Raw genomic sequence first — 26,356 nt, 5'->3', positions numbered from 1 at the left:
CTCCAGTGGATATATTATTTAAATAATTTCAGTACCATCTTAATTCATTGATCAAGTAAGTACAGGTGTTGAGGAATTCAGCATTTAGGAGGATTTTCATTGAAGTTGATAATATGCATTTTATACTGTACCCTTTAGGTTTTATTTTTGTTTAAGATTGGAATAAATTAGATTATATAAACCTTAATTATTTTCTAATTTAATCATCTCATTTCTTTTACCTATTTTGGTAATAACCAAAAATAAAAATAAAACGTGCAGTTAATTGTAAAACAATGAAATAGCCTTTACCAAATTTTAACTCTGAGTCAGGGATATGCCAAATGTTTGCAAACATGCAATTATTTAACCTCTGTAACAATCCTATGATATTCTAAATTTAACTCATGGAGAAACCAAAGCTTGCAGAATCAAAGCAACTTGGTAAAAAGACATAGCTTTAAAAAGCCAGAAAGAGACTCAAAGCTTGCTAGATGTAATTCAAAAGGCCACTGACCTAACCAGTGAATCACAGTGCCTAACACCTTGGCAAGAGCTGTGTCTGCCATATCCACGTGGTCAGGGTTGTTAACAAAGCTTGTGGGGGCAGAGTCCTCATGAATTCTAATAGGATATAGTCCATTTTTGTCATAGCTTAATTTGATATTCAGAAGGTTATTTTAATGAGCAACAAGTTTGAGAAACTCCATTTTAAGTCACCCTCATCCATATATTTCCTTTTTCCAAAGTTTGTCATCACCTCTAGTTTAACTACCATTTCCTCTCATTCTCTTTTTTTTTTTTTTTAAAGATTTCATTTATTAATTTGACAGAGAGAGATCACAAGTAAGCAGAGAGGCAGGGAGAGAGAGAGGAAGGGAAGCAGGCTCCCTGCTGAGGAGAGAGCCCGATGTGGGACTCGATCCCAGGACCCTGAGATCATGACCTGAGCTGAAGGCAGCAGCTTAACCCACTGAGCCACCCAGGCGCCCCCTCTCATTCTCTTTTACTAAAGAGGCATTTCAGAATTCCTAGAGGCATTTCAGAATTCTAAGAGGCATTGCAGAAGATAGTAGCGATAATGTTGTGTTTAATATGCTATGGTTAACCGGAAGTTCTTAGTTCAAAAAAATAAAATTTGACCCTCTTGTCTAATGAAGTACACAGGAGTTCACCATAATTTTAAAAAACATATGCTAGATTTACTTTTACTGTTTATGCGTAGACTTTATACAGTATTTTGCATTATATATACATACTCACAAACATGTATTTATTTTCTGAAACTTCTAGACTTTATCAGTTTGTGCTAAGGCAGAGAAAGCATTAGCTTGGTTTGAACTGTGTAAAGTGTATATAAGGAGATTCACCTGGGCTTATCTTGCTAATGAAAAAATTAGTCCAAATTCCATTTGAGACTCTGGGGCTGGTTAGCAATTCAGATCTGCTTTTAAAAACTGGTTGTGACTCTTTGATGTGTCTGAAATTGAGTAAGCTCAGCTCCTGGATGATGTCATCTGTTTATTACCACAATTCGGTATCTGAATAATGCAGTGAAAAAATCCCAAAAATAGCACAAAAGGGAAATAAACCAGTCAGAGAATTTCAATGACAAGCAAAAACCTAATTACTCTGACTCCTTCTCTCTATACATTTGTTTAATTCCATTTATTACCTTGAAATTGTGGGCATACTTATCTGGACATTATCACCATCAGATTTATAAATATAGAATTCTTGGTATCCGTTCAAAAGTATAGTTATATATTTTGGAAAAAGATTCTAATGAGCTGGAGTCAGGAGTCAGCCTATGGTATTTTGGTGGTAATGTAGAATCTCTTAACTTGAAAGTTAATTGACAAAATGCTGAGCCACAGAAAAATTCACATTGACTTTATGATGAATGGTTAAGTCTCCCAAAGGTTCAGTAAGCCAAGATATTCCCAACTGAGAGCTTGTTCCGACATTCTTACACAGGCAGAATTCTTTCTGAAATCAATGCCCTTCACCAATAGAAGCCAACTCTTTTTCCTGTCAGCTTATCACTGGCAATGTTGTTGTATGTAACGTGTGGTTCAGATAGCTTTTTGAATACAGTGTCCTTGGGGTTGTTGCTTCCAAAATAATTTTTCTTCTGATTTTTATATGAGTGCTTGAAAAGTCCTATCTCTGCCTCCACTCCCCACTCTAGGCTCCTTTGCTTTCTTACTTCAACATTGTGGGAAACATCCTATGATGTCTAAAAAAATCATTTTTGTTCATAGAGAAATCAAATCATAGGAGCTCTGGTCTTAAATTCAATTCTGTGTGCTATTAAAGAGAGAGCAGGAACTAAAATGAGTATGAATATAAAAAATTAAAAATAACACAGGTGATAATTCTAGGCAGGGACGTGTATCTGAGCATGAGCGCTCTAAGTTTCATTTTCCCTGACTTCCCACAGTGTGAAAACAAGCAAAGTTGAATCAGATGATACATGCAGGCAAACTTTTGGAAAGTTTTATGAATGATTTAGAGGGATTCTCTGCCATTAAAGATAAACAAGCAAGCAACCCCAAAGTTCTTAAGTACCAGGAAAGTGGATAGATCTTTGAAGAACAAATTTATAAAGTAAGATCCATAGAGAAATGTAAGCCAATAAAGACGGAAAGAGAATTAATATTACTGCCATCTCCATGAGATCATGTGTAGTGCTCTGTACTACACAAGAGCAAAATTGTAGGCATGAAACAGGAAGATCCAACAAGCTGTAAAGTAATATTTGAATTCTGGAATGAAATTTCTAAACAAATATTTCAAGATGATGAAAGGGATTTTCAAAAGTAACACGGACAAAATGCAGTTTTTAACTTGTGATGCCAGGATTAAAATCAGGCATCTTATTAAAAGATAACTTTCATAAAAGGGTAAAATCATGAGTTTTATACAGATATTAAAAGAAAAATGTGTTAAAGATTTTAACTTATAAATAGGGTACCAGACAGTTAGTATATAAGTTGTTCAAAGGGAACCCAAAGAATAAACACCTTTGTAATCAGGATTATTTAAATAAATGAACAAATGGAGGTAAAGATAGTTTTACTATTGGGAGGAGGAGACTGTGAGGAAAGGGTTATCCCTGCACCCATAGAATTCAGCTGCATATCTACAGATAAGAATTATTTTGCATTGTCATCAGTTACTTGTAACTTCATCAAAATCAGATAATACAGTGAAAGGTGCTCTAATCAATGAATGCTTTTCGATGAAGCATAATTTTCACCTAATACTGTAATGTGAAAATTCTTCCTCAGGGCTTTACAGCTTTAAATGCTATAAAGATAAAAGTCCAGGCTAGGTGGATGCAACTCATCATATGCCCTTTAGATGCAGACTAGATTTTGTAAAGTGAGGAGACCTGCGAATGTGGATAAGTAGAGACGAACAATGACTAGGGAGAGAGGATGGAGTGGAATCATAGGCATTAAGGATAAATTTTGCCTGTTTTACAGTTTTGCTGAAATTTGTCTAGATTTAGCTCTTTGTTTCTTCTTGGGTATCCTGAAGTCTATTTTACCTTACTCATATTTGAAGATTGAAATTTGAGATAATGTTTCTAAAGTAACTCAAATGAGATACTATACACCCAAAAATATGTTGTATAAATTGAAAAGTGCTAAAGATGTAAAGCATTGGTATTATTATAAATATTTAGGGAGGGCTCATTTCTTATTTATTTTTGTCCCCTCTGTGGCTTTCCATTACAATTAAGATCCCAGCCTTGCAAATGGCCTGCAAAGATGACCACAGTAATCCCTCTAGTCTGTCCCCACAGCCCTTTGTGTTATGAATTTGTTGTTCCATCAAGAAAGTGGGGGGGGGGGGAGTCTATTCTCCCTCCTCAAACCTAGGCTGGTTTTGTAACTTATATCAGCTAATAGGATATAGCTAAGTTGACATCATGTACTTTCCAACCTGGGCCTCAAGATTCCCTGAAGCCTTTGCTCTTGGTGTCTTAGCATGCTTCTGTAAGCATGAAGGCACCCCAGCCTTGCCTGCTGGAGCCGAGTGAAATCCCTGACCACTGTCACCAACCACTAGATATGTGAGCTGGGCCATCTCAGACCATTCAGCTCTAACTGGGTTTCCAACTGAGACTGCAGAAGATTGAGTGACACCAGGAGAGAAATACCGAGAAATACCACTCAACTGAGCCCGGCCCTTTATCAACTGGTTGTTACCTCAATACATTAATTTTGGGGTAGTTTGTTTTATAGTAATAGATAATTGAAGCATGGCCTTCAGAATTTTGCTTACTATAACCTAATCCTGCCTACCCCTCAAACTCTTCCTCTACTATTTCCCTCCTTGTAAATTAGGCTTCTCTACATCAAGTCACCTCTCTTTGACCTTAAAGATAACCAGATTTCATATTTTGATGTTCCATATTCTTTTCTCTTTCCTCTGCTACCTCAGCCCTCCCTTACCCACCCTATACGCATTCATAATTCAGATTCTAGTCTAAATATTACTTTTTCAAAAGTTCTCTTTTTTAAGGTAAGCTCTGTGCCCAAGCTGGGCCTTGAACTTACAACCCTGAGAGCAAGAGTCATATGCTCTGTAGACTAAGCCAGCCAGATGCTCCCAAAAGGCCTTTTATAATCCAAATATCATTCTAGTTCCCTGTGGTTCTCTTAGAACTCCAACTTTTCTCTTATAGCTCTTATCACAATCACCATCACCATCAAGTTTTTTTTTTTCCCCAATTTTTTTCTTTTGTAGCTGATAATTCCACAGGAAAAGGATCACATCTTTCTTGAATTCACTGCCTGTTGCATTCCCTGTCCCCCATCCAGCACCTGGTACAATGCCTGCAACATAGTAAGTTCTTTGTATGTATAAGTATTTGTTGGAGGAATAAATGCTTGAGGAGTATTTTCTGCATAAACGTGTACTTTTATCATTACTATTATGTTTTATCTTCAAACTGATTTTCAGTCCTGGGAAAATTCATTGTGCCATGCCATGTATCATGTGGTTCTATGAAGTCAGTGATTAAATAGCTGTCATTAGATAACTTTTTTTTTTTTTTCAAATCCAGAAGGAATTGGCATCTCTGTTCTAATAATTGTTATGTAGGGAAAAGGTGTTTTTGTGGGGAGCAGATGGTTGTCATCAATATATATTCTCTTACAGGTAGAAACGAATAGTGTAAGAATATTAATCTGGAAGAGATAGTGAGCAGAGGTTTTTGATTGTTTGTTTGTTTTTGCCAAAGAAGTGATCATCAGCATGAAGAGTTCTTAAGACCGAGAACTTAGAGGTTCTTATTTAGAATCTGAACTGGAATATTCAGGTATTCCATAAAAATTTTACCCCCAAAACGTGGCATGTTTCTATTATATTTGGGTCAGGGAACTTAAAATTCTGTTGCTCTATATAAGAAAAATGGGTACAGAAGTGAAAATTCACAGCCCTTAAGTCTCCAACAAATTGCCAAAGCTGCAAAGTCTTACTACTGTTCAACAGGATTGGTGGGTTTATAGCCTCTTGGCACTGCCATTTATGATTCTACAGAAAATATGGCAAGAAACCTTTGTCTTAGTCCAAATGGTAAATAGGTGTAGATTTTTTTTTCTTTTGAGAGAGAGAGAGAGAGAGAGAGCATGGTGGGGGGGGGCAGCGTGAGGAGAGGAGGAAAGAAAATCTTATTAAATAGGCTACACACCCCCAGTGTAGAGTCTGACCACGGGCTCCATCTCACAACCCTGAGATCATGACCTGAGCTGAAATCAAGAGTCAGATGCTTAACTGACTGTGCCACTGAGGGGCCCTGGTATAGATTTCTTTTAAAATGTGGTCTTTTAAAATCTCCAAAAGGATGGAGGAAATCTAGTTCTGACTGCTGACTTTTGTGTTAACTGTGAGGTTGGGCAGTTCACTCAAGTTTTCCTGTCCTGTTATTCATCTCCAAACTGTGAGTATTTGTGTTAAGCGATGACTAAGTCACTTCGGCTTGTAATAACCATGGATTATTGGCACATCTGCATGAAATAGGGGCCAGTGTTAGCATGCAGATTCCTAGGCCCTTGCACAGATCTTAGAGCAAGTGGAAAGTGGGGGCAGGGGTTGGAATTAGGGTATTTGTATTATAAAAACAAAAACAAAAATATCTTCATGTGATTTATAAGAACACCTTTGTCCAAGAACCACTTTTCATGTTATCAGGATTTCCAAATGTTAGATAGGACAGTTAATTTTTATATAGGCTGGAGAACTATTACATAGAGAACACACCAACACTTTTAAAATACTAGAAGAGACTTGACTCACTTGTTATGATTTTTCTTCAGATACTGAACTTGAAATCATTAGAGGCAAAACCTTGCTCATGTAATTTTTATCAAGTTCAGATTTAAGGTCTTGAAACCATTGAATCAACACCAAAACCTTCACAATAAATAGCTAATTAATGTACGTCCTCCAATATCCACACTAGTTTGGTATTTGTTGCCCTCCCTGTTGTTTTATCAGATATTATGAGAAGCAGAGCAGTGACTGAACCAGTGTGGGGTGTGTGTGTATTATATTTAATGTACACACACATCTATACAAACGCATACACACACACACACACACACACACACATATACTTACATATTGAATTCCTGTGCCCTCAAAGATCCTTCCACCTGGACTGAGATTCAGATTGATATGAGACAGATTAACAGGAGAAAATCAAATTTAATAGGCTTACATATGGGGAATCCACATAGATGGAAATTCTAAAGACAGGAAAAATGAGGTCTCTATGTCATTCTGAACTAAGGGGAAGAGGTTAGGGTCTGGAACTTCAGAGAAAAGGAATGGACTTCACAAGGCAGTAAGAAGAGCAGATGTTTTATAATCAGATGCTTGCCTTATCATACAGTTGGGTCACTCAGATACAGTTTATCTTGACTAGTAAACCTTGTGCTGAGAAAGACCCTTGATTTAGCTTCTTTTGTGTAGCTAAGGGAGACACAAAAGTTCAGCTCAAAATCACATGGAGAAATGGAACATTCTTGGGTGCCCGGGTGGCTCAGTGAGTTAAGCATCTGCCTTCTGCTCAGATCATGATCTTGGGGTCCTGGGATCAAGCCCCATGTCAAGCTCTCTGCTCAGCAGGGAGTCTGCCTCCCCCCCCCTTTCTCTCTCCCTCTCTCAAATAAATGAGTAAATAAAATCTTTAATAAAAATAAAGTGGCTGGGGCACCTGGGTGGCTCAGTGGGTTAAGCCTCTGCCATCAACTCAGGTCATGATCTCAGAGTCCTGGAATCGAGCCCCGTGTCAGGCTCTGTGTTGGCTGGGGAACCTGCTTCCCCCCCCCCCCTCTCTCTGCCTACTTGTGATGTCTCTCTCTCTGTCAAATAAATAAATAAAATCTTTAAAAAACAGTAAAGTGGCACATTCTGGGGAGGGGGCTGTCCTGAACCCCTTCAACATGCACACACATATGTATATTCACGCACATAATTACCACATAAAGCTGTTTGGATTTCCCCTCATATCTCCAGTCATAAGCCTGGGCTGCTCCAGTGTTAATTTTTATCTGACATCTTGGGCTTAAAATATGTGCTAAGAAATTAGAGACCCTGAGTCTCTTCTACGAGAAGTTCCCACAGAACACTTTGATACATAAAGTATTTTGAGTTGACATCTTCTAAACCTTTCCATGACGTGGGCAGCACAGCTGTTAACACATCCGTTTGACCAGTGAAGACTTTCAGTGACAATAGAATTGGGGGTTTGATATTCTGCTACAACAGAACTAAACTAGGAATCATTTTCAAGTTTTGGCTTTGAGCCTTGTGCTTTCGTCCACAATCCACTCAGGCCATGGGTCAGAAGCTCTTATTTTTCTGGCTTAAGTCTTCTTGTAATCTAAAACATCCATGGACTTGAGGGAGACAAAGAATTATCAAGCTTCACTAATAAAAACTTATTCAAACCTTTTCCATCGTGATGACTCTATATGGACGGTATGGTGTGAAATTACTAGTAGAAAACAGGCAGCGGCTGAAAACAGGCTGCAGCAAATTCATTAGATCCCAGGGAGATGAGAATGACCTAATGAGATCTGTGCTTACTTCAAAAGATGTCAGTTCAATTTGCAAAATAACAAATAGCTTTCCTGTCCTCTTTTTCTTCTGCCACAGCTTTGGTTTACACTTTGTTCAGTTTTTATCTCATGTACTGTAGGTGTCAGAAGACAAAAGTGTATTGAAAGAAGGAATGATTGAATGATAGCAGATGTCTCTTAGTTGGCTTTAGCTTTCTTTCTGAAAAATGCTCGGAAGTAGTAGCACTAGGATTTGAACCTCACTTAGAGGGGCTCAGAATACAAACATTCAACTAGCACACTGTGCTGTTCCCAGATTATTAGCCACTATTAGGGTCTACATAATGGACTTGAAGGACACGGCTCTGCAACACCATAAGGAGCTCTGTAACACTTTCAATGTATTATTTGTAAAACTCAACTTTCTGCGACACCTGGGTGGCCCAGTCAGTTAAGTGTCTGCCTTCACCTCAAGTCTTGATCCCAGCGTGATGGGATCGAGTCCCGCATCGGGCTCCCTGCTCAGCAGAGGGTCTGCTTCTCCTTCTGCCTGAAGCTCCCCGTGCTTGTGCTCTCTCTCTCCCCCACTCTCTGACAAATAAATAAAATTTAAAAAAAAATAAAATTCAACTTTCTACAAATTCTCACTCTGACTGTCATACTGAAGTTACCTAGGCGAGGAAATTACCTTACCTGATGAGGCTTTCAGTCACACCCTGGTACTTCCTGAATATTTCGCTTCTGCTCTTGTTGAGATCACGAGTTCACAAGGAAGAATCTATAAGAATTGGAGGTTCAGTTCTGTGAGACTTTGGCGCAGCCCTAGATATGGCATGACTTGCTAACCTGCTCTGTGCCCGGGGCTCTTTCAGAAACTCTTCAATCACTCCTTTGGGGGACAAGAAGACTGTTTAATATTCCTTTATAATCTGCAGCCTTCTCTGCAGGAGAGCAACCCTGTGGAGATCAGTGAAAAGCAGAGCCAGTCAAGCTGCTTTTTACTTCCTTTATTCAGTTAGGTCACTTGCTCGCTGTGACTGGGACAGGATGTTATGTAATTATAGCAGGTCTCTGTAGAATCTCAGCTTTAATATTAATTAAAGACACTAATATTCCACTGGAAACTTTGCTGACCACCAGTTATCCCCTTGCCACAACTTTGGTTTCAAAAAGGACTCAAAGTCATTTGGATTTGAAAGGCAGAATTTTTAGTTATGTGAAAAAATGTATATAAATCACTCTAATAAGACAATATTGTGTGGATTTCCAGACAAATCCATGTCAGTCAAGAAAAGGGATGTATATCTGAAAGTGGTTTGTCCCTTGTGTTCGTTCCCTAGATGATTTTTTTTTTTTTTTTTTTTTTTTTTTTTTTTTGCTATCCAGACTTTAATTCATTTTAGCAATGCCCATTGTGATCCAGCTAGAGACTGTTTGAGGCTTGTTTTGGTCATGCATTTAGATTTTGAACAGTGACTTTTGAGTGTAAGTAATCTGTACGACTTGCTCATCAGTTCTCTGAAAGGGAACGGGTAGACCTACATTCCTTTTTCACAAATCCTGGGGACTAAGCTCTGTGGTGCTGATGACCCCCGGCTATAATGGAGAGGAGGAGGGCAGCACTCCAAGTGGTAGTGGTGATTAAAGGAACCAGCCTCAGTGACTGGAGGCCAGCTATAGCAGAACAGCCTGCCTTTTGCTTCCCCATCTAATTCTGGATTATTATTTTGAGAGAGAACCAACTTAGTCTTTGTTAGAGATTCTGTAATTTGGGGGCTATTCAGTATAGAAGCTAGTTTTACCCCAAACAGTCTTTTTCTGTAGCCTTGACTCTACAGTACATTTTGTTGATTCAAGTTGGCTTTGGTCTGATCATTGTAGAATATGGTCACGGTTGAATCAAAAGCTAACGTATCTTGGGAAAGTCAAAGAAAAAATTTAAAAGGTAGTGTGGTTGAGTGGCAAAGTACATGTTAGGGCGTGAGACGGACATATTCCCTATATACTGCCTTTCTGAGCTTCACTGACCTCAGTTCCCTCAGCCATAAAATAATGAAAATAACACATGCCTTACGATATTGCTGTGGGGATTCAGAGCAGTGATATGTGAAGTATCTGGCAAAAAACGTTTTTCAATAATCCTACTTGTTTTTCTTCCAATTTTCTACTGATTTCAGCTTTGTTTACTGTAGCGATACCTGGAGTACATTCTTATTATAGTCAGACCATGGAACATTTTATAGAGAAGAAAGGTGATTCTTTCTCGTGTAGTAACAATTGGAAGTGTTCTGTGGCTTGGAGGCTGATGGATGAAGGGTATGAGCTGAAGTAGGCAATGGCTACTCACCAGTTTCTCCTGCTCTCTCATTTCACGAACACCAAACTCTGGAGCTATGTGCAAAGGGGGAGGTAATTGGCAGTAGAGTCCTTCTCTTGAGAGCTGGCATCATAGTCATCAACAGTCCTTTTAATGGAAGTTCTTTCCAAAAGGCTCAAGAGCAGATGAAAAATGACGAGGGACTCCAGAGCTCTGTCCATAGCACAATCTGTTCCTTTCCCTTTAGTGACAAAGTCTTCTCTCCTTACAGATTTCTGTGTTGACAAGGGAGTCAGTATTGATCAGACCTAATCTGGTGGTCTAACTGACATCTCAACTCCCCGCATTTTGTTCTATTTGAAGAAAGCCTTTATAATCTAGTCACTTCCTACCTTCTCTTTGGTCCAAGAATCCCTGGGGGAGACCTTGCATAGGTCTGAGGGGATGTGGCTCATCTGGGATGGGTCAGCATCTGGGTTAGGAAGAGAAAATAGGCAAACTCTATTGCAGGGCACAACTTTGGATGACACACAGCAATATGGTTCTTCTGTGTGAGGAAGAGCTTGGAACATAATTGGATAACTGCACTCCGGGACAAATCCAAACTTTAAATCCTGCCTCTCCTTTACTAAAACTAAGTTAAAAAAAAATCTCTGCACCTCAGTTTCCTCATCTCTAAAATAGGTGATGATATCATCTCTACATTGGAGATAACAGCGCTTACCTTGAGGGATTTTGTCCCCTGCTTTAAATGACTCTGTGTATGCAAAGCAAGTAGAATACCGTAGACACTCAAAGGGTAGATACTATCTTTTCAGGTCATTTGTAAATGAGGTACTTCTTTCTCTCTTTCTCTTTTTTAAAATAGAAATGTTCAGTAGAAAGTGAACTCTGTATTTGTCTAACAAAGTGAAATTTGTCTTATGAGATATAATTCAACACATTTTCCAAAACCAAATAGAAATGGTGGGTTTGTATTGCCCGCTCTGGCTCCCTTCACTTACGTAGAAATATAGATCTACCGTCTGTTCTAAGCCATGAAATCAAACTACATCCAAGATTCCTTACCTCTTACATCCATCTAACACATGGTGCTTTAAATTCTGATTTGCTCATTTAAGCATAACATGTAAGATCACAGAGGAACTTGTGGTATAAACTGTGTAGTAACCTACTTGACGGTCATTTTCAATCTCTTCCCTCTTCCTTTGCTTACTAGGGAATTTAAACTGGACGGACTGCGTCCTTTGAAGTTAGGGTATTGTGTGAGGTCTGGTGAATAATATGCCAGGGGAAATCTGCCCAAAGCATGTGGGGACAGCTTAGAAGTGGAGTAGCTATCCTACAGCTCAACATCCTACAAATAACAGCAAAAGTGTAGAAAAGACCTGAGCCCTGTTGTCACTGATAAACCTGAATCAGTGCTTCCACTGTGTATACCAGTTTTCAGCAGCTGTTTATGGGGCATTTACAGATTATATAGTGTTAGATTTTAGAGATGTAGCAGTGAGAACAGACAACATTCCTGTTCTCGTGGATCTTATATTCTAGTGTGAGAAGAAACAGAAAACCAATTTCTGTGTGTGTGTGTGAGAGAGAGAGAGAGATCAAATGACCAAAAAAAATATTATCAGGAGAATTATAAAGCAGGGAAAAGAAAGGGCTAGGAGTGCTAGGGTGTGGGTATGTTCCACTATTGAAGGACCCATAGGTGAACTAGAGCCTCAGAAGTGAGTGAGGGCGCATTCTGGACTTGGTGTCATGCAATATACATTAAGAGTGTGACATTAAGTTAACTTTGATGGTTGAAAGGCAGATAGTGTGGGTGCATATTAGGGTGAGAAGGCCTGCTCGGACAAGCAGAAGTTTAGGGATCCTTTTCTTAAGTGGTGCTAGTGATACAGAGGCCAGGACAGCAGTGGTTTTATTCAGATCCATAAACAGGAAGAGCTGAGGTGTTTTCTCCTGACTCAATGCAATGGATGTTTGGAGAAAGTCACCAGCTTTTGCTTACTGCTATACCGCTTGCTGTTTAAGAAAACTAGGCTAGCATTTGTTTAAGGCGCTGTACATTGGGTATTCTGTTACTGGCAGCTGGGACTGTTACTGGTTGAAATATATAGCAGGAAGAGGGAATGAACCAACATTTCCCAAGCGCATACCCTGTGTCAAACATGAGGCTATTCCATAAACATGTCACTACTCTTGATTTTACCCTAAAGAGTAGACACTGGGATGACCATGTTAAGACCTGAGGAGAGGGAAGGATTGTCTCCAGTCTTCAAGTAGTAGCCTGGATTTAAATCTAGATGTTTGTACCTAAAAAGCATCCCTGCCTTTTTTTTTCATTTATTCATTCTGCTAGATGCTTGGGTTGGGAATAGTACAATAAATAGAGTCTTAGTTCTCAAAGAAGTCTCTGAGTAGTGAGAACAGACGAAACACAATTAAAAAAAATTAAATGGGGTTGATGTCAGCTCCAAAACGCAAAACCAGGCACTGAGCTGGTTCCTAGCAGTCTAACCACATCCCCATTGGTAGACATTCTGTTATGTCTCTAAGCCCTGAGCAAGAACTGCCCATCAGACTCCAGGGATCTTTTACAGAGGTAGATGCGAAGCATGAAAGGATCATAAAGGAGGAACTGAGTGGTAGAAAATGAGTAAGCAGAGAAGATAGTGGTATTCTTGGCAGAGAGAAGTTATGTCAGTTGGTATTGAAGAATGAAAGGACGGGGCACCTGGGTGGCTCAGATGGTTAAACGTCTTGTGTTCGGCTCAGGTCATGATCCCAGGGTCCTGGGATCAAGCCCCGCATCCGATGTCCTGCTCTGTGGGAAGTCTCTTCTCCCTCTGCCTCTCCTCCTCCCCTTCTGCTTGAGCTTGTTCCTTACTCACTCTCAATCTCTCTCTCTCTTTCACAAATTAAGAAAAAAAAAAAAAAAAAAGGAAGGGAGGAAGGATGGATGGATATGGAACCTTGCAGCTGGATGTTTCCAGGAAAAGATGAAGGCTAAAGTTGGAAGGTAGCTGGGGCCCAGTGGCAAAGGTCACACAGGTTAGTTCAAATGGTTTGGGTTTTCACCCATAGGCAAAAGTTTCGAACCAGGTAGAAGAAATAATCGTGTCTAGTTTTCGGAAGGTAGCTCTGGGAGATGCAGAAGGGTGGCACACAGGACCCTGTTTAGCTCCCTGCACTCTGAAAACCCCTCTTTCTTATGTAATTCAGGACGTAGTCTTTAGATTGTCAGTCAATTTTATTATCCTCAAAAAACTGGAGATTCTCCTTCCTGGGAGGAAATAAGTATTTTCCACTATTAAACATTAGTTAAATGGCATCACACACTTAAATTTCAAACTTCTGTCACCTCTGAAACAATCTGTTCATCCTTTTTTCTTCTTTTTTTCCCTGGGAAAAATGATCATTAGTTGTTTTTAGATCAGTGATGGACTAATCAGAAAGCTGAGAGAAAAAGACAAGAATCATCCATTCCTTGTGAACAAGTGCTTCCTGCTCAGTGGGGCAGCTTTTGCTATTATAGTCTCCTTACTTTTCTCCCAAATGTAAGTGCATAACGAGTGCATGATGTGTTTGGCAACAGTGATAAAATCCAGTATGTTCAGAAATATTATTGCCCTCCATTACAAAAAAATAGAAACAAAAGCACACTCATGCATTTGCAAATACAAGGCTTCTGATGCCCGTTTTAGCCTCACCAGGTAATTTTCCCAGGCCCTGGTTCAGCTGAGATTTGCCACTATCCGTTACCTCATTTTATGAGCATCAGGATTGCTTTATTGTTGCGGCGCTTGGCAAAATACTTCTCTTTCCCAGGTAATCTAGATCCGTCAAGCTGTCTAGTTCTACATCAGTCACTACTTTGTAGTTTATGTGGTGACAGTGACTGCCAATAAAATAATGCTGTAAAATATTCTGGTGTGAGGAGGCTAATTCAGCGCAGGTTAATAAAGCTGCTGTGATCCATCTTGTCATTTAGCGTGGCTTTTATGCTGCACTTTTTAGGTGGTTGTGCAAAATCACATTGAGGTTCGCTGGAATTTATGCTGTATGTAGGGGTTTATCTAATTCATATATTTACTTTCTTTCAGACCTACTTTGGAAATGAAGTATATAGGTTTCTTCCCGGGATGATGGAGTATATCCAGGGGTGAATTCTGAACAGGCTCATGAACTCGAATAATAAAGTAAAGGCAAAGAGGCAAAAATGACAGCCCTGGGGCCTGCTTTGTCATGCCTTCTCTCTGAATCCATGCAAAGCAGAACTGGTACCCAAACCCTTGTGGAAAGTGTTTAAGCAGGCTGTTTGAGAACCCTGCTTGTGAGTATTTTAATGACCTCAGTTCAAGCCAAGAGCAATAAACATCTCAGAAAGACGCTGTTAATTGAAAAGACCAGTGATTTCAGAGGGATTAATATTACTGTCAGACATGGCTTGCTTTCTCTCCCTTTTAATTTAGCCTTCTGTTTTAATTTACAAACAGCTAGGCAGAGTGGGGCTTTTGAAGGCAGGAGGAGGAGTGGTAAACAGAATACATCTGGGGCCTGTGGACCAGAGCTAAAATGCCAGCGTAGAGACCTAGTCTCAGCTCTGTCGTTATTTTCCTCATCTATAAACTGGGTGTATTATAGTGTCTTTGGAATACCTTATATGTTACCGTGAAGATGCTTTATTGGACCAAAGCTGGAGTGTTCTGTAAAGCACATAAAAAATGAGAATAAAGGGAATAGATAAAATAAATAGATATAGGAAAAAATTAAAGGTTTAGTTAATATTGTATGTTCAGTTTCACCAGCTTGTGGCACAGATACGTTTGGTTCACTTTTGTTATTTTGATTAAATACTTGAGCTCCTACAGATTCTATTAACCAGTAATCCAATGCTTGAGACCCTCCTGCCTCTCCCAGTACAAACCCTAGTTGCTAAACCAGCCTGTTGAGGCAGATGCCAGGCGTAGAGAATCGGCATCTACTCTTGTTCGATTCCTGCAGCAGCAACATGGGGGCACTGTTGCAAATACACCTTGCACAGCCCAGTGAATGACCACCATTGCAATAGCGCCTTGTTTGTGCAGATCCTTGCATGAGCTGTAGGTGGTACCCATAGCTGGGCTACCAAAGTTACAAACATTTCAGCTGTATACGCAGGCAAAGCTGCAGTTTGTGTGGGCACCATGAGAACTCTGTCCAAATGGACTTCTGTCTGCGGCCTGCACACTGTTCCCAGGTACTCCATGTTATACGTGAGGCCAGCATCTTCTTAATGCTGACAGTCCCTTTGGGTGTGTGAGTCGCTTTCATGGTGAGCACCGTCAAAGGGGCTCTACCTCCATTGATTATCTGGATGGATTTATGATCCCTGTCCCTCCTGGAAGGCTCCTCACCTCATGTGCAAATATGCCATCCATTCTCCAACAGTTTCTCTAGCACTCAGACAGGGTGCAAGGGTGTACTGTTCCCCTTTCCCCCCACAGAAGTGGGTGTGTATTCTCCTGATGTTTGCCTAACCAGATACTGCTACTCAAATGTTCCTGGATGAGTCAAAGATGATGCACACCACGGTTTCTCAGTAGATGAAGTCAGTTTGAGCTTATTTTAGTAAAAGAAACTTCTGGTTATGCTTTATGAAAATTTCAACTATACAAATAAGGGTTTTTTTTTTTTTCTGTATTCTGTTACTGTTTTCAAGTCATTCCTCAAGTATTTCATTTCTGCTTCAAATCTAATTCCAAAAGCACCTTTTTCTTCAAAACAAAACACCTAAAGGACTTCTCTCTTACCATGACTTGGTATATTTACTGGAGGAAACAAGTTATATATTAATGAATGTACACATATGGAGTTAAATCTAGTAGATCAGTTATATTTCCTGAGGTAGAAGTGTACAGTGTCTACAAAAGAAATTCTTTATATTTTATTCTCCTTCTCCATTACAGGGTTAGATTCCAGGCTCTGCTACCTCCTGGTCACGTTGCCTTGAGGAAAATATTTAACTTAACACATCTTATTTTATCATCTATTTTTAATCATTAGCGACTGATGCTTTTTTTAGAATTCCCAATATTTCTTAAATCTTTCCTTTTATTTCCAACTGTAGTTCCGCTGTGAAAAACAGCCGTGAACCATCTCTTGCTTGGGTCATTGCAATGATCTAACTGGACTAACTGGATTTCTTCTCTCTGATCTACCTTTCCTCAGAGTTGCCTCCCATCCTGTAGTGAGTGGTCCATTTAAGGTTCTAATCTCACTATTTCTGTTTCTCCTTTCAACAAGTCCACATCATCCTCAGACAAAGCCGTGTTTCTTAACACGGGTTCCCCCACTTATCATCCCAACCCTTTCTCCTACTTCATAACTCTTTTTAACTCTTCATAACTCTTCTCCTACTTCATAACTCTTTTTAACTCTTCATAACTCTTTATAAAATTTCTCCCAGATACTGTATCATTTTTGTCTCCATTTCTTTTCCCTAGAACTCTCCTTTTACTTTTGTTTAATGCCTACTGACCGAGACTCAACTCTGCTGTCCCTTCTCAATTTCCAGATGTCCTGTTTTCTGTCACTGCATTGCCTTATTCTTCCCACATTGTCCCTGTTTCTCTCATGGGGGAGGGTGAGGGAGGCATTTTCTTCCAGAGTTTTCTCTTTAGGGTTTAGCATATAATAGCTCAATAACTCAGTTGAGGGAATGAATCTACGACGTGGAAGTTATGATATCTGTTTCACAGAAACCTAAATGAGGTATGTTGGAGTGTCTGGATTTGTCTTTATCATGTAGCAAGCATTCAGTATGTGTTTTATTTCCTTCTACGTACAGTGAGTTGCATAAAGCACATGGCTTAGAGTTCACAAAGGAAGGTTTATAAGTGAAACCGCCCTTACTATCTGTATTTCTTCTAAACCCTGCTGGATATTTTGACTGCTGGCTCTTAAAATTACTATTAAAAGATTTAAATAAAATAAAACATTGTCCATAATGGCATTATAGGATGGCCTTCCCTAAACTGATGGCTGTTGAACCTCATTTCTCTCTTGCAGCTGATCTTATTGTCTCTGTGTTCCACAGCACAGTCTGTGTTCCGACATGGAAGACGGATCACTGCTCAGTTTGCTGCTGTCCCTAAGAGTTATTCTGTGGAGCCCTAGCTGGGATGAGTCCCAGGTAGTGCAGACTGGCCGGTGGGGAAAGACTGGCAACTTGGGAAAATAGAAGCCCTAGTTTATCTGAGTTCTGTTCACAGCATTTTCCTCTCTCCTTTCAATTTTTTTTTTTTTTTCCAAGAAGCAGAAATGAATGGTACCCTTCTGTGTCAGGGTGTGAACTCTACCATTTACTGCCTGCGTAACCTTGGCAGGACCTTGAACCTCCATGAGCTTCTGTTTCTCGTCTATATAATATGACATAATTATGCTCATCTTACCTGCTCTACCGAGTTATTGTGCAAGTGTGTATATGAAAGCCCCTTTTAAAACCACAAAGCACAATGAACAGGTAAGGGGCTACTATTAGGTTTTTCCTTACAAGAAAATTCCTTCCTCCCACAGTATTTCAAAGACTTTTAGAATGTGGATTAAGCCATGACTCTCTTTCATGAATTCTGCAAGCTGACACAGAGAAGAACGTGATAATAAATGTAAATAATCACAAAAACTGTATCTCAGTAGGTAGATTTGGCCACCCAAAAGTGTCTTTTGTGTGGACCCAAATGTTGCCTTTTATCCAAATGTCTCAAAGCATTTTGCAAACAGATTATGTATGACACATACCAAAAATCATTCCATCCCCATCACTCTAATATTGCCGCCTTTCTAAAGAAACTGTTGTTTAAAACCCCAGGCTACTGTCAATCAGAAGAGCAAATAAAGAATATTTTCACCTCCTTGAAAATGATTGCAGTAGGCAGCTAGTAACCACTTAACACTAGAGCCAAATCTTTCAGCAAGAATTATGTTCCAGGTGGCATAAAGGCTTGCGGAAACATATGACTTAGCCCTCCGAAGAAGGTGAGGTAACCCTTTACTTCAGAAGTGTAAGAAGACTGGGGATGGTGTGGGAAGAATAGGCAAGAGGAGGGCCTGAAGACCAGATAGGACCTGTAGCAGCAAGATGACTTCAGTGTACCTGGAGTTAGGAGCCATTGAACCTAATGCCAATATGTGCCCAAGGTCACAGCTCTTAGTTAACAGGGTCACAGTTGCACTGGTGGTATTAGCACAAATGATCAGATTCAAAAGCCCCCACATATCTCAGACTTATTTCTAAAATCCTCTGCATGTAGATTCTGCCCTGACTTTGTCTTTTCTTCGAGATGCAAGTATCCCCAAGGAAAAACCTTATTTTTCTTTTTCTGCATGAGGAAAAAACAGAAAGTGGGGGATGGAAAAAGGTAAATATCTCTGATGAATGTTTTGCCCAGACTTTCTCCATCTTTTGAGTCCTTCCATCTTGCATCTAAAACATTTCCTCGGTCACGCATGTCATTGGTCCCAAAGAAAGACGTAATTGAGGGCTGTTAAGGTGGGTGTATATCAGAATCATCTGGAGGCCTTGCTAAACCAGGATAGCTGGGTTGTTCCGGTCCACCTCCAGAACTGCTGATGGGGCCTCAAGAATATGCATTTCAAATGAGTTCCATCAAATGAGTTCTATCAAATGAGGGATGCTGACGCTTTCAGCCCTGTTACCACTCTAAGAACCACTAGTTTAGGGTCCACTGGGCAAACCACAGGCTTTTTCTTTGGGGGGAAAGATCAGTACCAATGTAAGTGGTCCGATCATGGCTTTTCTCAGTAATAATTTCAGTTACATAGTGAAAACTTTGGAGGAGTGGACAGTATCCCTTTAGGTAATTGGAGTCTGAATATAGGAAAATCTTATGAAAATGGAAAGCTGTTGGGAGTTATAGCAGTGAATAGAGCTCTTCAGTTCATGCTTCAAGAGGCTGTTTGCTTTGTCTTTACCCGTTTTCATCTCAGTGCTGGAATGTTCTTGGTTGAAGACTTCAATCGAGGACTCCCAAGAGATTTTCAATCTTGACTTTGCTAATACTCAGACCGTGTCATAATGGATTTTATTCTTTCCTCTGGCAAAACAATGCAATGACAAAGCTTACTTACAGAGAAAAGAGAAACTGTTCCTGTGCTCTTTCTTGTGATTATAGGCATTGAGAAGTAGAAAGAAACTGAGACATCAATTAGGTCAAAAGGTTTCAAAAACTTTAAGAGAATACCTTGATTCGAATAAAAATTTTCTCAAAACTTCAATATTGAAAACAGGTAAATACATGTCTGCTTTGGTGAAATACCTAGGTGGAACCCCAGATCATCTCGGACCTATTTCTAAACTCATGTTATTATATAACCTCTGCAGTTTCCAGACACACACCTCATCCTCACAGTGACTGAGGACTTGCTGTTGTTTGAGAGGTCAAGGGAGACTTTGAAGCCCACATCAAGGGCGCTTTGAACAATGCCCAGGTGTTTCCATGTTTGATTAGACCTGGAGGTCAGCATCTTTTATAGTTCCTCCCTAAGCAAGTGTAATATCATTTTCCCACAGAGGTGCCTAAAAAGGAAGCCAGCTTTAGGGGAAAATGCAGAAACAAGGACCAGGAAATTCCAGTTGTCAATAATCACAAGAATGTTCTTTTAGCAGCAAGACATATATGGATAGTTCATTCCTACACAATTTAGAGCTATGAGTAGATTTCTGTAAGTTTACAACTAAGGAAAATATGAAGGCAAAGAAACTGTTTAAATCTAAGATGCAAAGGTCCAATTTTTAATGGAAAGGATTTTTTTTTAAAGATTTTTATTTATTTATTTGACAGACAGAGATCACAGGTAGGCAGAGAGGCAGGCAGAGAGAGGAGGAAGCAGGCTCCCTGCTGAGCAGAGAGCCTGATGCGGGACTTGATCCCAGGGACCCTGGGATCATGACCTGAGCCGAAGGCAGAGGCTTTAACCCACTGAGCCACCCAGGCTTCCCAAAGGTCCAATTTTTAATCATGGAAAATTAAAACATACCACCCGGTGTAAAATTAAAAAAAAAAATGGAGGGGAGCAAGTATTATTATTGCTTATTGGTTGAAACTGAAAACACTGATGATGTTCTCATTTGGCTAAAGGAGTTTTGATAAATCCATAAAAAAGACTAATAAAGGGGAATTGATAAATAAAAGGGAAAGAATTATGCTTCACTCAGGGCACAATTTGGAAACTATTAGAAACAGTACATAAATGTTGACATAAACATGCAGGCGGGGGAAGGAAATTATTTGCTATGTATGTTAGAATGTTAAGGATATATCTGATTGACTCAGATCAGTATTGTCACTAAAGACCCTTAGGAATATCACCACCATGACTCATAATTTACTAAATTAAGTGGGAAGTTGAAAGGTTACAAATACCACTGTGAAAGTTTACCAAATCCTTAGGTGTTTGTTATCTTGAGACTGACTTTTGAATACATGCATACTGTTTGAAAGATGTTAACCTATTTTCAGGATGAGAGATTTTTTTCATGTTTGCTTTTAGTATCCGCCAATGACTATTAGTTTAATAGAATTTCTGTTTATGACCTTCAAAAGACTCTTACACATCTAAAAGTGATTTCTCTGTTAACCCATTCCAGATAACACTTCCTTAGCAGCTAGTCATTTTCAAACATCTCTGGGACATAATGGGTAATTTGAGAATGTTTCTTAACAGTGACTTCCTTTACATTTGTTTTGCCAAAATGAACTTCACTCTGCAGGGAAACTCCTAACCCCTGCATTTTAAGAAGACTTTGAGAGTGATGTTTCTGTATAACCAGTTCTAGAACAATTCCTGTCTTCCTGCATTTGTACATGTTGCATCATTTATCTAGAACATTCATACCCTCATTTTTTGCTGGCAAGACTCTACCCACCTTTCAAAACAACTAAAACATTGCCTTTTCTGTGAAGCTTTTGGAGAGCCAGTGTTCACTTTCAGGGATTGTTCTGGTGCCTACCCCTTAGAAGAGCACCTAACCAGAGAAGCTAGGATGCAGGTTTTCTGAAAGCTTGAAACTGGGAAATAATGTCTGTTGGGGTTCTACACTTGAAGATGGCATAACATCATGGCGGTGATGGCCATACTTGTTCAAGTGGAAATGCACTAGGAAAAGTGACCACTGGAGAAAGAGAAACTGAAGCTGAGTTACAGAAGCAGAAGGTTGAAATTCTGGGTGGCAGATGAGGGATAAGAAAAATGATTTTTTTCTTCAATTCTTGGTGACCTTTCAGAGCATAATGCCTTTGGAATTCCCTCACTTTTGCTCTGGATTTCATAAAATGTGCTTCTATCCATCCAGTAAAACCTCTTTTGTTCAAGTTAGCTTGAGTGAATTTTGTCCCCAAAGCAGATAATCTCTCATCACTTATTACATATACAACCTAGTAGAGGAGGTGCTTTTACTATCTTAATAATCTGTGCTTTTTCTGTTTCTTTTTTTTTTTTAAGATTTTATTTATTTATCTGATAGAGATCACAAGTAGGCAGAGAGGCAGGCAGAGAGAGAGGAGGAAGCAGGCTCCCTGCCGAGCAGAGAGCCCAATGCAAGGCTCAATCCTCGGACCCTGGGATCATGACCTGAGCCGAAGGCAGAGGCTTTAACCCACTGAGCTACCAGGTGCCCCTCTATTTCTATTACTATAATTATTTACTAGTTTTCTCTCCCATTAATCTATGGTACCCTAAAAAAATCAGAGAACCACAACTCATTCTTCTTCTATTGTCAGCAACTAACATAGTACCTGACCTTTAGTAGGTGTTCAGTCATGTGAGTTGAGTGAATGAATAAATGTACTATTTATTCTATAAAAAATATATTTTTGAGGAATAACAGTAATAGGTCTATAATTCATCAAAATAAAGTCTGGTGACTCAGACAAGTGACAGAAGGCTTTTGAAAGTGCTTGTTTTTCCTCTGCTGAATTTTCTTAAGTTTGGAATGCCTATATGGTTGCTCAGTGTAATTCCTATTGCCCCCCCCCCCCACTTTGTTGGTTTTGTAGTTGCTGTGAATGAATCTTAGATGTTACTATTACCTCCTGAACTTCCTGTTAGCAACCCACTTATCTGTGCAATTTGCTTCTACGAGGCATAATGCAGTGTTATTTGTGGTAAAGAACCTAGAATAACAAAGGAGATGATAGATTACCAGGGAAGACTTCTTCTCCCTCCCTTTAAAATAATATAGTTCATGAGAAGAGACTGGAAATGTTTCTGAAGGATGCAATAGTTGTGTGATCATTCTTCTCTTATTTGGGTATGGGCTGGGACATTTCCTGAGTCTTTGGCAGTGGGAAGGCTAAAGTGTAATGAAAATCTCTGGTTTCTATTCGATAAAAGCCCTGTTACCATCCCATCCCTCTTCTTCTTGCTGCTGCTGCTTTTTTTTTTTTTTTTAACTAATCATTGTAGTATGAGATGCATACAAAAAGTTGTACATATTGTAAATGTAGAGCACACAGCATACGTGTACAGCCCATACCTAAGAAACCCTGCTCACATCCCCTTCTCATCACTAAGTAACCGTCATCCTTACTTCTGACATCACAGCTTGCTTTGCCTGGTTTAGTACTTTGTAGAAGTAGAATTACACAGTATATACTTTGGTGTCAGTTTTTTTTTGCTCAATCTTACGAGGTTCATTCATGGTTTTGTGTTAATGCGTTCATTGCTCTATATTACTCTTTGTTTGAATATAGCATATATGACTGTTGATGAACATCATGGGACAATTGTGAATAATACTGAAATGTACAGTATTAGTACATACGCTTATACTTGATATTCTTTTCATTTATCTGAAACCTCCCAAAAGGCCCAAACACTTTGAGTCACTCTAATAACCACTGTAAAGGAGACATGCTGTTGATAGTTTTCTAGAATCTTCTGAGTGAGATTCATTGCTTGAGGAAACCTTACATCCAATATCTGTCTTCAGGACAAAAAATGTGCTGTGATCTCTGATTCTAATAGGCCACTGGAGAATTTTGCTGCTTGAGTATCATAACCCTTACATATGATGTACAAACTGATAAGAGACAAAGGAAGTGCTTCTTGAAAAGCCAAATTATCTCTGGTCGAGAAAGCAGACAGATTATGACAGTTGAGGAGGAATGGGGCCTTAGATAAAGGGATGATCTGTGGCTCTGTTCTTTTTGCTACAAGAAATGAGGTTGAACTCTGCCTCCCCCCGCTCTCATCATTTCTGTCCAGCTCCAGCCCATACATCAAGTGGGCTTCCAAACAAAACCAAAGAAGAATAACTTTTTGGTGTTATCACACTTTGTTTATCATGAATCCCTTAGTCAGCCCCTAACTGAGTAGGATTAAAAAAAAAAAACCCCAAACAAAACTATTTTTAGAATTAGCTTATGGGGAGAAGGTGAATTTAAAAAACACAAACAGAACATTGGAAGCTGAACTGTGATAGTATTCAAAATGACATATTATAGAAGGTAGTGATGGGGTTAAGTCCTACTAAGATCTTCTGGGCAACATATTTTAGTTACAGAATCTGCGCTCCATCCCAGATGGATGAGAGATATGTCCTTACGGCCCCCATGTTCCCAAACTGGATCTTTCTGAACCTGGGTCCCCTCCTTCTTGAACTTGGGCCACTCAGTTTGAGTATTTTGTCAGGTAAGATGCTGTGGGCAGCTACAGTTACTCTACCCAGTAGAAATACAATGTGAGCTACAAATGTGAGTTGTATGTTTAATTTTAAATTTCCTGCTAGCCACATGACATAAAATTAAAAAAAATACAAAAAATTTTAACATAATTTATGTAATCCAATATATCCAAAGTATTGTCATTTTGTATGTAATATAACGATTACTAATGAGATCACTTACATTCTTTTATTTCTGGGCATTTGAAATATGAGGTATACTTTACACTTACAGAATTGCTCAATGCAGAGTGATTATATTTAAGTGCTCAGTAGTCACATGTGACTAGAGGCTACCATACTGAACAGCATAGATAACAATCTAATAAACAGTCTATATAATCAGATGAAAATTATCAAACAAGTTGATTTCTGAATAAGTAAATGACTGAAAGAAACATCTCTCAGGTCCTGTTTTTGTTTTTTATCCTCTATATCTCCTCATTTCTGGTGGTGAGGTGAGGGTGTGCATTGTATGCATGTGGAGGAAAAAGAGACAGTGACCAAGGGAGACAATAAAACCAAATTTTCATTTTTTAACCCTTCTATTTGTTGCTGTTTGTTTTTTGAAATTTTCCTTAATGAAGAAGGAGTAAGAGGGAAGAAAAGGAAGAAAAAATGATGGAAGTTCCACTAGAACCGAAGGAAAATTTGACCATGATTGACTTCAACTTCATTAGAGCAGCGGCTTACGAACTATAGCATGACTCATAATCACCTGGGAACATACCTACATGGCAGTGTTCTGAATCCCAACTCAGAAAACAAATGTAGTAAGTTTGAGATGGGCATTTTAGCAATTCTGATGTACATTGTATAGGCCACAATTTTCAGAACATTAGCTTAGAGACAGGACCCACTAGCACTGGTCCACGAGAAATCATAAATCTTCCTTTTTTAATGGGCTTTTTTATGGTACAGACCAAATGGCATTATTTCAGAGTTACCAAAGAGAGGGAGACCAACTGGACTTGGTGTTGCTTGGGCAAAACAGATGTTGAAGAACCCATTTATGCTTATTACTGCCTTATAAATGCCCTCAGAAGCCAAAGCTTTTTAGTGGCATATATTTGGTGAGGGAATGGACCTCCTACAGTGAAAGCATTACTCTTACGATCTGACAGAAGAACCAGACAGGAGCCATCCAAAAGCATTCTCACTCATCTTTGAAATTCACTGAAAATGTTTACATGTGCATTGTTTCCAGTATGCTCGATTAGAGATACCAAGGTGATGGGGCGGGGGGGTCGCGGGTAGAGCTCCCTACCTCCAAAGACCAATGAGATTCTTGGACTATGGAATGTCTACCAGTCAACACTGACTCTTCACAGCCAGGCGGTTTATAAACCAACTCTAACACGAGACTGTACACCAGCCGTCCTGTCCTGGAGGCAGCCAGTGATGAGGCGTGGAGGTACGGAAGGACAAGAGGCTGTTCAGGCAGACTGCTGGTGGTGGGCCCCGCTGGAACAGTCTCGGAGGGTGAGAAGGATGTCGTCATGCAGAGATGGGAAGGCTGTTCCAAGCAGAGGTTTGGCAGTGGAAAAATATATGATTTCTGGGGAAAGTGGTCAGGGTGACAGCAGACTATTATGCGAGGGAAGTGGTAATTCACCACCGTGAGGGTCATTGTTTTCTGGAATGAGTCCTCAGGTAAGGTGTTATATATTTTGGAAGGCAGTTTGACCCAGTTTGTACCAGACCTGCTTTTTGCTCCTTGGCTGGGTGAAATTATTAATAGTGTTCCCTTCACCCTCAGGAGGAGTCCCCATTTAGATGTAAATCAAATGGCAATTTTGTGATGTAAGATTTTTCTCTCAGGTGGTGACTCAGGAAGTTGGTGGGAGAAATGGTTAGGCCTTGGCAATGAGGCCTAAAATACATTTAATGTTCAGATAATTACATGTCCTGGGCCTCTATCACCTAGACAAAGAAGCTGATCTTTTTATAAACACTTTCTGAAGAACAAACAGTTTAACCTCTGAGAGTCAATTTCCTTATCTTTAAAGGGTAGATGATAATAATATTGCAGGCTTACATTCTCTTATCAAAAACCTCAGGGAAAGACAGATTTTAAAATTAAGCATTTTTCAGATTTTAGATAGGTTTTTTTTCTAGAAAGTTAATTATATACCTCCCTCCCCAGGAGATACAGCACCTTGTAATCATCACCGTCTATTTCTGTAGCAAATGGATGAATATTCACACAAAGTAGAGTAATAAATAAGTCTTTTATGGCCTCAGATCAGT

The sequence above is a fragment of the Mustela lutreola genome, chromosome 2, assembly GCF_030435805.1.
Source record: "Mustela lutreola isolate mMusLut2 chromosome 2, mMusLut2.pri, whole genome shotgun sequence".
In the NCBI taxonomy this organism is placed as follows: Eukaryota; Metazoa; Chordata; class Mammalia; order Carnivora; family Mustelidae; genus Mustela; species Mustela lutreola.
This window is presented reverse-complemented; position numbering follows the sequence as displayed.